The following is an 11918-nucleotide window of genomic DNA, read 5'->3' as shown; positions in this document are numbered from 1 at the left end:
ACAGTTGGTGATACTTGAGATGTCACAGATGATATTGTCAGTGGTATTGAAAAGTTTGTGTGTACAATGTATAGAAGGCATAATTTTATTGTGTTGATGCTCTGCTCCACTTTATGCTCAAGTCAAAGTGTGATAGTGCTATATCAGCTAAGACAACTCACAATATTGATCTAGCAATGCCGCCACCTTCCACAGCATATCTTGTAGAACACGTTCTTGGGCTAAATTACCAAACACAGACCTGGAAAATAGCTGATATTGCTATATCAAGGTTGGCAAAGCCATTGGGATGGTTATGGGTGGTGAGAAAGTGGTGAATCACTCAAGTGTCATCCAGACATAATATTATAAAGTCACTCATAGATATTTTAAATATTGAAAGGACTGATGATCGTGATGATGAGAATGGTGATCGCAGTAGAGGTAGCAATACAGATGATTTTCAGGATGATGATTGAAACAGTTATAGAGATGACAATGTTTCTGATGATCATGATGACTAATTAAATACGATGCATCCATATTTTTCGTAATACAAACATGATGTTGGTTATTGTATACATTGTATAAACTGGTGAATTATTTCTTCAATTGATATTTACTGTAATAAAATTGGAAACAAAGTTATGGTGATATTGTTATTCAGCCTTGCAGTCTTGGGAAGCCAGTGTGGCCTACAATGTCCCACCCTCAGGATTCTCTACAAATGTGATTTTCTGATTATTTTGGTCCTAAATAACATGAATATCTGTAGTATTAATATAAATAGTATCAATATCTGTCAGCATGATATAAATTAGATGATTTAATGAGTTATATATTGTCTGAGCTTCATTTCACTGAGTGGAAAGTTTGGGCAGATGATGGATGTCTGGGCAGAAGATGGGCAAAAGCAGGCCCACACACATGGGGATGCTGCTATTTTCCTTTGGGATATCTCTAAATCTGTTATCTAGGACCCACATAATCAGAAAATCACAAAGGTGGAGGATCCTGAAGGGGGTGGATGCTATTAAAGCCACACTGACTCCCAGACTAAAACATTGTATGTAATATGAGGAGGAAAATAATGCAGTCATGCAAACCACACCATTACACATTTATTGTGACCCTTTATTTTTCTACCATAGGTTTACATTGTGTTTATATGAATACTCGTGGGGCATGTTTTGCAGGCTGCCAGCAGATGACGGGTGCATTCTACATGCAGAAGTGAGTGATCAGAATGAACTCCATATTTAACAGTTTACAGCTATTGTAACTTCGAATCTTCAAAAGTTATAAAACAAAGCAATTGTTTACATTTAAGTGGGTTGCTCGGAAATGCAAAGATGCAGAGATTATGATTCAAAGTCGAAAAAAAACATTAACAGGTAGAAATGGAACTTCAAACTGAAGTGGAAAACAAACTGTAATTGTCATATTATTGAAGCTGCTTTCACGTTGCACAACTTTCACAGCAGAGCCAATTTGAGTTATGTTAAATTAGCAAGATTACCTGTTCTCATTGATGGGAAAAGCAAGGAAAAGTATCCATCCTCAGCGATGGGAAAAGTTTAAGTTAATCTGTCAATTTAAATAATATTTCATGGAATTTAAAAAGGTTAATTGTCTTGCACCTCACACTCATGGTTTCACTCAGAGCCAAAGTTTTGAGCTACTTATACTGCACACCACAAAATGGTGGTGCAACATCGGGTGACAGAGGTCGAATTTGTCGAAAAAGAGGGCAAAATATCCTGGTTGCAAAATAAAATTTGGCATCAACATTATTAATGCCTGTTCTCCTGTCATTTCAAAAGTGAATGTTGAGCTTTTCAAACGCAGTGCAGAAAACGACCGCCGTAAACGAAAGACAGACAAACACATGGACAGACAGCACAACTTGCAATATATAATGGATGACTTCCCGTGCAAGGAACTTCAACACAGAAAGAAACCATTCAGCCCATCAAACCTGCACAATGGTTGACAACCTAAGCCAGAGTCAAGGCTTTTTTGTGTACAGTCAAGGCTCATAGAAGAGCGAGAACACTATACGTAACCATGACATGACGCAACCAGACAAAACGAACAGTCAAGAGAGAGAGAGGAGGAGGGGGGAGACACACCAGCAGCAGAGATGAAGGACAATACAGAGGGAGACTTGGATAAACAATGAATGGGGAGGGACAGGATGGATACAGAAGGAAACCACCCCCCTCCCCCCTCCCCTCTACTCTATCTCTCCACATCATCTCTATCCCTCCCCCTACTCTCTGCCCCCTCCCCCTCTATTTCCCCTTCCCTTGTCCCCTGTTTCTGTCGCTTTTTTTTTAAGCCCCCGTTGGACTTAGTCCGAAACGGGGGTTTATGGATTTAGTCTCGATTTTTGTGTCCGTGCGTGCATGCGTGCATCCGCAACCATATCTCGGACATGTATCGACGGATTTTATTCGTACTTTGCAGAAGAAAAGGAATGATGGTATACATAAAGCACATCATTTTGTTTCACGATGAGATCAAAGATGGCTGACTGATGGCCATTTTAGTTGCAAAAAAAATCCAGTGTTGTACACATCCTCAACCATTTCTCGGACCGGAATTTACTGATCTTGTTCTATCTTAGCAGACAGATAATGAATGATGGCTTACATATGCCTGTCATTTCTTTTCATGATCAGATCCAATATGGCCGACTGGTGGACATTTTGTTACTTTAATGTGTCCCCAACCATTTCTCAGACATGCACGGTCCGATTTTGTTTATACTTGGTACAAGCACAGTACATGATGGCATACATGTACCCTCACTTTATTTTGTGATATGATCAAAGTTGGCCGACTGGTAGACTGGCGGCCATTTTAGTTGTCCATAAATATAAACTACTCCTTTAACTTGTACAGCAAAATTACTAAAACAATGGGGGCTATGATATTTATGTCTTTTTCTTGTTTAATGTTATTTTTCGGTCACAATGCTACTTGGAGGTTTTTGTTTAATTAAAGGATAACCTTGCACTGCAAATTTTTGCTCGATGACTGAGTATAGGCTACTGTTATTAACAACACAGACATGGTTTGTTCAGCTTTGTGATAATCCTGAGGTCCTATCTTCATGCACTGTTACACAAACATATTCCATGTTGTATTTACAGGTTTAAAATGTAACTCGTTTGGTATCATGCTCTTCTTCTGGTTGAATGTTGAGCTTTGCCTGTGTCAATGTGTACGGAGCTTTTCAAATGCAGCACGGGAAGTGTCCTCCGGAAATAGGAGACAGCCGAATGCACGGAGAAACACCACAGTTCACATTATATAACAGACTGCAATAGCATATACCCATGGAACATCTGCGCAATGTAAAAAGTGACAAAGTCCTCAACTCTCCCACCACCTCGCAAACACCAAGTCATCAACCTGCCCCACCCAACCCGAAGGCTTCAATTCCCTTTCCACTCCAAGCCTTCAACCCCTCCCCACACGAATTCCTCAACCAGCACCTCAACCCCCTAATGTCTCAACCTCCCCCTCCCAACTCTGTCCCATTTTTGCTCTCCCCCACTCCGATCCCCAACTCACTGTCCTCCCATCCCCATGCCCTTCCCTCCTCCCGCTCGTGAAAGTGATAGGGCATTTTTACATGGATCATTACATATTTAATATCATGTTACCACAATCACCGAGTTTGAAGTTTTCTTACTTGGAAACTCCTTCTCATTACTCGTAAAATAAACGGATAGCTCTGTATTCTGGTGTATTTTGTGTCACTAACAATGTTGAACAATGGAGTTTTTAACACTTTTTGTAAAAGTAAATAAATAAAATAAAACCCGCTTTTGATTCCTACCAAGGCACGTATATTTATTTATTTCACGTAATACATGTGAACTACATGTCCATGTAAATATGAAATACGAAGAGTTGATAAAATACTGTATTTGCATCCTATTCAGCTTTGAAAACTGTGGCGAAAACCAAAAGTTTTTTATATTATTATTAAATACTTCCCGATTTTCTTTCCTCTGCATTATGAAAACATGTCTTCTTTGGGCGGTGTTTAATCGACTGCTGCTGCGATCACTTCTGAACAAGACATGCAAAACCTCATTTCCTCTGCATGAGTGGTAATCAAAATGTGCCTTTATTTCCTCAAAACGTATCTTTATTTCATGATAGAAGATGCATTGTTCAGTCCTCAAAAGTACACCAGAAGCCTGAAGCCTAAGGCTGATGCGGAGAGAACAAAATGGTGGTTATGTGATTTCTTTGAGGGAATAATCGTCATTGTAGTTCTGGCATTGACAGAGACATCGGCAGCGTGACTGGTGAAGAATATACTGTATATATATATATATATATATATATATATATATATATATATATATATATATATATATATATATATATATATAATTACCACCTTTCCTTTTTGATATGTTGAAGGAATTTACATAAGTAATGATTTACATAATAGGGGGCTGGCAGGATGGCCTAGCGCCAGAGAGGTATGCTGTTTGCCGACATTAGTTGGTGGATATTAAAGATCCCACCTTTGTGTGTCCTTTGTGAAGAGCAGGTGAGCTATCACCAGCCGCATGGTCAAATTCATGCCCTCACCTTACGTGGCTGGGTGTAGAATCATCCTTTTTTTTTTCACTGAGTGGAAAGTCTGGGCAGATGAAGGAGGTCTGGGCAGAAGATGGGCAGTTCCACCAAAAGCGGGCCCACACACATGGGGGTGTCTCAGGTTTGCAGTGAAAGGTTATCCTTTAATTAAACAAAATCCTCCAATTGGCATCGTGACCTAAGAATAACATTAAACAACAAAAAAGACATAAATATCATAGCCCCCATTGTTTTAGTAATTTTGCTGTATAAGTTAAAGGACTAGTTTATATTTATGGACAACTAAAATGGCCGCCAGTCTATCAGTCGGCCAACTTTGATCATATCACAAAATAAAGTGAGGATACATGTATGCCATCATGTACTGTGCTCTGATCATTCCTTCACCCAAATTCCTTCGCCCTAAAAAGTGCTCCCATTGTGTGTCAGAGCAGGAATTTGACCGTGGTGCCGGAGGTAGCTCACCTACTCTTTCCGAAAGACACCGTGGGATCTTTAACGTCCACCAACTAATGCCAGTGGATGGCATGCCTAGGGTAATGTCCATCCGAGGGTCAGCACACACATTGATGAATCGCCGTGCTTGTGAAATACAAGGATGACAGTTTATAGCTGGGTCGGGATTCAGCATTCAAACAGCTTAGAGGCGAGTTTGCATACCTCTAGGTCATCCTGCCAGCCACTGGAATGATTACATCATATGAAATGGGCAGGTTTTATCTTAATATATTGTATCTTAAAGCGGACGAAGGGGCCTGACACTTCATATTGCGCCAAGGCGCATTACAGCTCTCGGCAGCCCTGTCTGTAGTTGACATACAGACAGGTAGAGAACCAATTGCTTAACCCTAATCCACCCAAAATATTTCACTACCTAATCTTAGCAACTGGGGTCTTTTCGGACCCCAGCAAGGATTTCCTTGTAAGTCTGTGCAGCAAGGTGGGATGTTAAAACATCATGTATATTTATTACCGGCACATACAGGAAAAACAAACTAATAAAACATGAAATACATTGTTAAACTAATATAGAAATAACACCTCAAAATGTCATAAGAGACCCCTCTTGGTAGGATTCGGGTTAACCAAGCTGTGTGCTCCGCACGTCGCATGCTGACAACTAATAACCCGTTTTGAAAGTCTGTTTCAAGCCTGCTTGGTTGTGAGCAAGAGAAAACGACTGATAAGAAAGAGTCAAGAGTCAAGTGAACTGAGTCCAGATCCAGACTCGAGGCTCATAGTCCATGTGGTATCCATGAGATGGGCGGTTAGATACTGACAAATGTTTCTGCTGAGAGAACGATAAAGAAAGAAAGAGACAGGGCGTTTCTCTTGGTGCGGGTGCCTCAGTTGGCGGGGAATGTTGTGACAAGAATGAATTGTCTGGATAAGAGATGAAACGTGTGAATGAGCACGAGGGAGTTTGAGAAAGATAGCACAAGATTGCGAGTACAAGGGGACGGCAGGTAAATCTTCCCCTGTGATTGTCTGCCCGGGTGCATTTACCAAACGGAGAGATACTATACAAGTGGATTTACCATCAAAGTTAAAGTACAAGTATAAACAATGGTTAACAATGACATCGAGACATAAACTTCAATAAAAAGTAACAATTTTGTAGATAGCTACATGAGCTTAATCAAACCATGACCATGATGATAACTAAATAGGTTCTCTAGATTACATATTCAAAGTAACGTTATGGAAAAGTTGACAGTCAAAAAGCTGAACGCGCATCCACTTTAATTTTATGCATGAATTAAAAAAACATAATGACATTAATTATTTTAACCATCATCAATGATAAGCAGGCTTGGTGTTGGTTTAATTGTTAAGGCGGCCAGCTTGAGATCTGAAGCTCAAATGCTTGTTGGTTGTTGAATTAACACCAGTTTGGTTGACTCAGCCTGTCATCATTCTGAGGTCTTGGCAAAATGAGTAGCAGCTAATTGGTAACAGGGGGCACTGCATCAGTGGCACAGAGGTGCTTCCAGAAAATGATGCAGCCAAGCAGCCACAGGCTCCATTTGAATAGATAAATAAATATATAAGTGATGTATAAGTGGTTCAGCTTTAATAAGGGCCATCTACTGATTATTTTATACCAGACTTGGTGGTGTAAGGGTTAAGCTGTTGAATCTAAGTCTGGGGGGGTTGGTGGATCAAATCAAGCAAGTCCAGATCATACCAAAGACTGACATGCTGCTTCATTGCTTGATGCTCAGCTTTCAAAAGGACAAACAATGTTGGGAAGGCAATGGCAAACCACCCAGTACAACCCTTGCCTAGAAACTGCTTTGGTAGCACCAAAGCTCTGTAATGAGGATATGGTACACCAAATGGAAATGTATTACATATGCACAGTGGTGGAACTCTGTCCCCTCACTGCCCCTTTTTCTGATGCATGCATTTTCTTTCCTCTCACTTTCCTGCCCCACAATCCCTCCTTCCACATTGTCTTCCTTTTTGTCATTATAGCTCACTCTTCCAGAAATTCTAATACATTACAGTTGTTGACAAACCATCAATTCACTCAAGTGAAGAGTCCAAACTCGTCAATTTTTTTTTTTTAGATTTTACTGTCTTAATAGACTAGGAAATTTAAGCATACTGAAATAGATTAGACACAATATTTGGAGAAGCCTCGACCCACTATCGTTCAGCTCTTCCTCGAGCGTGATGAACTCATCGCATTGTTAATTGACGTTTCAACCAGCTGTCCATCACAGCGACTACTCTGCTCCCTGATGCACCTCTGTTGACCTCATTTCCACTTAGCCCTGCTTCTAGAACTCCCTAGCAATCTCAACAGATCGATGACACTGCAGACTATTAGCTCATCGGAGCGTAGGTGCCTGCGGTGAATTCTTATGTGATCAACTCGTTGCTCCAGCATCCTCATCCTCTCCTCTGATTAAACCATTGGATCTGTACTCCGACGCCTTGATTGAACAGAACCTTTGAAGATCACTCGTATATTCACATTGGTGGCATCTTGCGACATTTACCAGTGACCATAAGATGTGTTGCTGGTCTCTCGTTGTGTTGCTACCCTCAAGAGATCAAATGAAAGAAGCTCTCGTTTGATACTTCAAATAATACATCCATGTTAGTGGCACACCTCTATTTTGACGGGGCTGAATGGATAAGAATAAAAAGACAGAGATACTATTTTAATACTGAATCTGCCTAGCAAGATCTCTCACACGTAAATAAAATAGTGTTACGTTGAAAGTTGGCAAACAATGCTCGCTGTGTGATGCTCTAACCTGGAGGTCCGCAACTACCGCGTCCAGTAGGACGAGATCATAAAAACGTGACGTGTGGCCGGAATATTGATATGTGTGGCCGGCTATTCATGTGACATTTTCTGCAGTACTATTTACCATTCGCGGCAACGACCCTCAGCGATTCAGGGTCGCATCACCACATCCATACCCACAAAAGGTGGTGTGCTGCATGTCTTCCATACTGCGGAGCGGACACATCTTCCCGCACTCAGCTACTTGCTCATGCCATCCTGTGGTTTTTTTTTTGAAAGATTATTGTTGCTCATGATCATGGCCTCTAGATGGAAAGCGAGTGGTGATATACTGATGGTGAATCCAGTGTGAATAGATAGAAAGGCAAAACGTGGAGTTATTGGACGTACTGGCTGGAGGCGAGACCACGGCATCAGTGAGAATGGATGTTCTGGCATAAATGAGTCCACTGTGCACTGCATAAAGCAAAATGAAGCAGGAATAAGGGCTGGGGTGGCAGCGAGTGCTCCTAAAAGTGCAAATGTGTCGTTCATAATGCGCAATCCAAACGTGGAAAAAAATGGGAAAACTCTTGAATCTGCAGATTGAAGACCAAACACGAAATAGAGTTCTCATGAGTGACCCCGTCATGCGGGGTTTGTATTGCATGACATTGCTGAGGGCTTGTCTGTGGTGGTTAAGCAAGGAGTACCAGTCCCCGTTCAATTTTCTTCATTGCCAATAAGAGCTGGGTTAAAAATTTAAAAATTCAGAACATCTTTCGTAATGTGAAGTTGGTTGGGGAATTGGCATCGTACGTAATGTTTATTCGGTTCTGTAATACAGTATGATCATTACCCCCATCCTATGATGGAAGAAGGGTGATTGTTTTCAGTGTGTGTGTTTTTTAATGACAACATAGGTCACGTGGTCTGTCCGCCATATTGGATTGAAGCAAAATCTTAAAAACTCTCCTCTGAAACCGCTTAATGGATAAAGGCGAAACTTAAAATACGTGATCCACGAACCATGGGAAATAAGTTTGACAGAAATGACATAATCGGTCAAAGTGGTCACAGACAGCATTTGCATTTTCAGCTGTCATTGTTCATCATGCCTGGTGTTGGCTTAATGGCGAGAGTGGTGGACTTGGGATCGGAGGGTCTTGAGTTAAAATGGTGCTTGGCTGTTGAATTAATACCAGGTGGGGTTGACAGCCTGTCATCCTTCTGAGGTCAGCAAAATGAGTGCCGGATTGCTGGTATCCTGTTTTGGAATGGTGACCCATCCAGGATCGTGGCCAATAGCCAAGGAGACTGATAAGGCAGCACCAACGCTCTGCACAGAGTATTGTCCCGATGGATGGATCGTTTATCAGCACTGTATTACGTTTTTATGTTGAAGGTAAACCTTGTGAGCCACCATGCAGATTACGTAATGACAAGCTGGCCAACACTGTAGGAAATGATTTTCTATCACCCCTTGGCAGTGGTGGCTCATGACCAACAATGACATCAACTGTAAACTCATGGGGTCAGCGAATGTTTGAGGGAAAATTTTTGCTTAACTTTTCCTTTTTTCTATCACTGTTTAAAATCCAGTACGTAAGTCAACATTAAGCCACCACTCCGCCGTGGCTCTAATATAGTTGTTTTTGTTTCAGATCAGAAAAGAAACATGGCACTTCCCGAGGAAAAAAAAGTGAAAACTTGGAGAAGAAAACCACACATTCAATCCTCTTTGGGAAGAATAATTTTTTTTTTCATTGAAAACAAATCAGAAATTTGTTTGCCGAATCTGTGAAACACTCTTCACTGTGTTGAAGCAACCTGAGTGAACATTTTCTTACAAAAAAATGCAACCCACAACGAAAAATGGAAGTGATGTTCTTCATGGTGTGATCAAAACATGTCAGAAATTTGATGTTCCACTGGATAAGGAGTACTCCGTAACAACCGACAGAGCTCCTGCGATGATAGGTAGAAATGCTGGACTTGTGGAGCTGTTCCATGGAAGAGATGACATGAGAAATGATATTCTCTTATATCATTGTGGCATACATCAGGAACACTTGGCCAGCATGCACAGCTTTGAGTCAGGATTCTTAAAAGTGGTCATGGGAGACGTCATTGAAGTTGTGAACTTTATTTGTGGCCATGCCCAGACACGCCGGCAATTCAAGCAATTACTTGAGGAGTATGATGCTCATTATGGTGACTTGGTATATCACATGGCAGTTCACTGGCTCTCTAACGGTGAAGTACTCAATCACTTCTATGACTTGCTGAATCCCATTATTGACTTTTTGACTGTTCTTTAAAAGTTGCATGAGAAAATTCAATCTGTCCTCAAAAAAATGACCACAAATCAATGGGTTGAAAAGCTGGCTTTCTTGACTGACATTAAGGCACATTTAAATATCCTGACGCGCCAACTCCAAGCAAAGGATAAAGTTATTCGTGACTTGTACTTCTCCATTACTGCATTTATCAGTAAATTGAGAGGATTTGAACACCACCTGATGCAGCCAAAACTTACTTTGACACACTTTGAAAGACTGGGCAAAATTACCTGACAGTTGACACACCCAAACAAGTACGCAAAGTGCTGCAATCGGAACTCGCTCCTAGGTTTACGGAGTTCCAAAGTAAAAATATTTTGTTCTCTTTCGTTTCAAACCCACTTCTATTGGAAGCGGACGAGCTCAGCAACTTCCAGCCATATATTGATGGAGAAAATTTCGCTGATGCACCAATGGAGCTTTTGGACTTGCAGAGCAGTGACATCTTGAAACACACTCATCAAACCACAGAGTCACTCTTAGATTCTTGGAAAAGTGTGCATCAGGAAATGTTGAATCGAGCAGCTTTCAATGTTTGAATCAACCTACTGCTGCGAGCAGAGGTTCAGTGTGCTCACCATTATGAGGAACAAGTACCATTCAAAACTGACAGATACTCACACAGCAGAACTTGTGAAGGCAGCTGTTACAAAATTTGAGCCAAATTTCACTTAAATTGCAAACTGTATCCAGGCACAAGCTAACATTAGTCTTGGTAAACTTTTCATTTGTATTTCTGAATGTGTAACTAAGCTTTGTATGGCTGAATGACAATTTTTTAAAAAATTGCCTGACACCAGCTAAATTAACATTTCATCCTATATTTCTGAATTTACAATTTAGTTCCGTATTTCTGAATGTCTAAGGTTATGTTGAAATATTTTTTTAAATAAATTGTACTTGTACACCTGTGACATATTTATAGCGTGCGGCCAATCGCTACTTACTCACTAGTAAAGTGGCCGACTTGTATAAAAAGGTTGCAGACCCCTGCTATAAACCCCTAGCTCATAATATTCACCCACGACCATGGACTTCCTATAAACAATGGTGCTATCCCATCTTCGGGAAATTTGAAGGCATCATCCTTGGAAGATTATTTATTAGTGTAATATTTATATTTATTTGGCCAGCCACTGCTGGCCAAGTAGTTAATAGCAGTGCCTATTGTGCAATTATTAATGTCTCAAAGGCAGAGGTTTGATACTCAAGGACATCCTTTATAGGGGGTTCAGGCAGGTAGTGGTGCAGAAGTGGTGCAGGCAGGTAAAGGTGGACAGAGGCTGTGGAAGGGATGGAAGAAAGGGACCAGGGAGATTATATGTGTTGGAGATAAAATTATTAGCTATGTAGATTCAGGTTTCTGCCAAAATGAGTGTAAAAGTTGAATGGTATACTGATTTGGGGTGCAGAAGTGATTAATATTGCAGAAAGGGTGGATGGTATAGTATCAGGTTATGACAGGACATTCGTTATAGTACATGCAGAAGCGAACATAATAGGTAAAGTTTACCCTGAAGAGTTGAAATATAGCTATAGAGTAATGGGTAGCTAGCTGAAAGCAAGGGGTTGTGAAAGTTTTATTTTCTGAAATTATTTCAACAATAGGAAAGGGAAACAGTGATTAAGGATCGTGCTGGGAGAGTAGTGACAGAAAGGAGGGAAGTATTGAGGGCATGGGAAGGCAATTTGAAGGAGCTGTTGAACTGTGTAGGAAGCAGTGACAT

The 11918-nt window shown here is 40.8% G+C and overlaps 1 long non-coding RNA gene across 1 annotated transcript in view; it reads left to right on the top strand.

Moving 5' to 3' along the window:
- The window catches only part of LOC147032574 (uncharacterized), a 12333-nt gene extending 1236 nt beyond the window's left edge, over positions 1-11097 (top strand). The window contains exons 2-3 of the long non-coding RNA XR_015052126.1: positions 1176-1212; positions 9514-11097. This is a non-coding gene — a long non-coding RNA (uncharacterized LOC147032574). The remainder of the gene's footprint in view (positions 1-1175; positions 1213-9513) is intronic.
- The last annotated feature ends 821 nt before the right edge of the window (positions 11098-11918 follow it).

Source organism: Eptatretus burgeri, chromosome 2, assembly GCF_056783735.1.
Source record: "Eptatretus burgeri isolate ZD-2024b chromosome 2, Ebu_testis_v1, whole genome shotgun sequence".
Taxonomy (NCBI): domain Eukaryota; kingdom Metazoa; phylum Chordata; class Myxini; order Myxiniformes; family Myxinidae; genus Eptatretus; species Eptatretus burgeri.
Note: the sequence above shows the minus strand (reverse complement) of the source record. Positions and strands in the feature narration are given on the sequence as shown.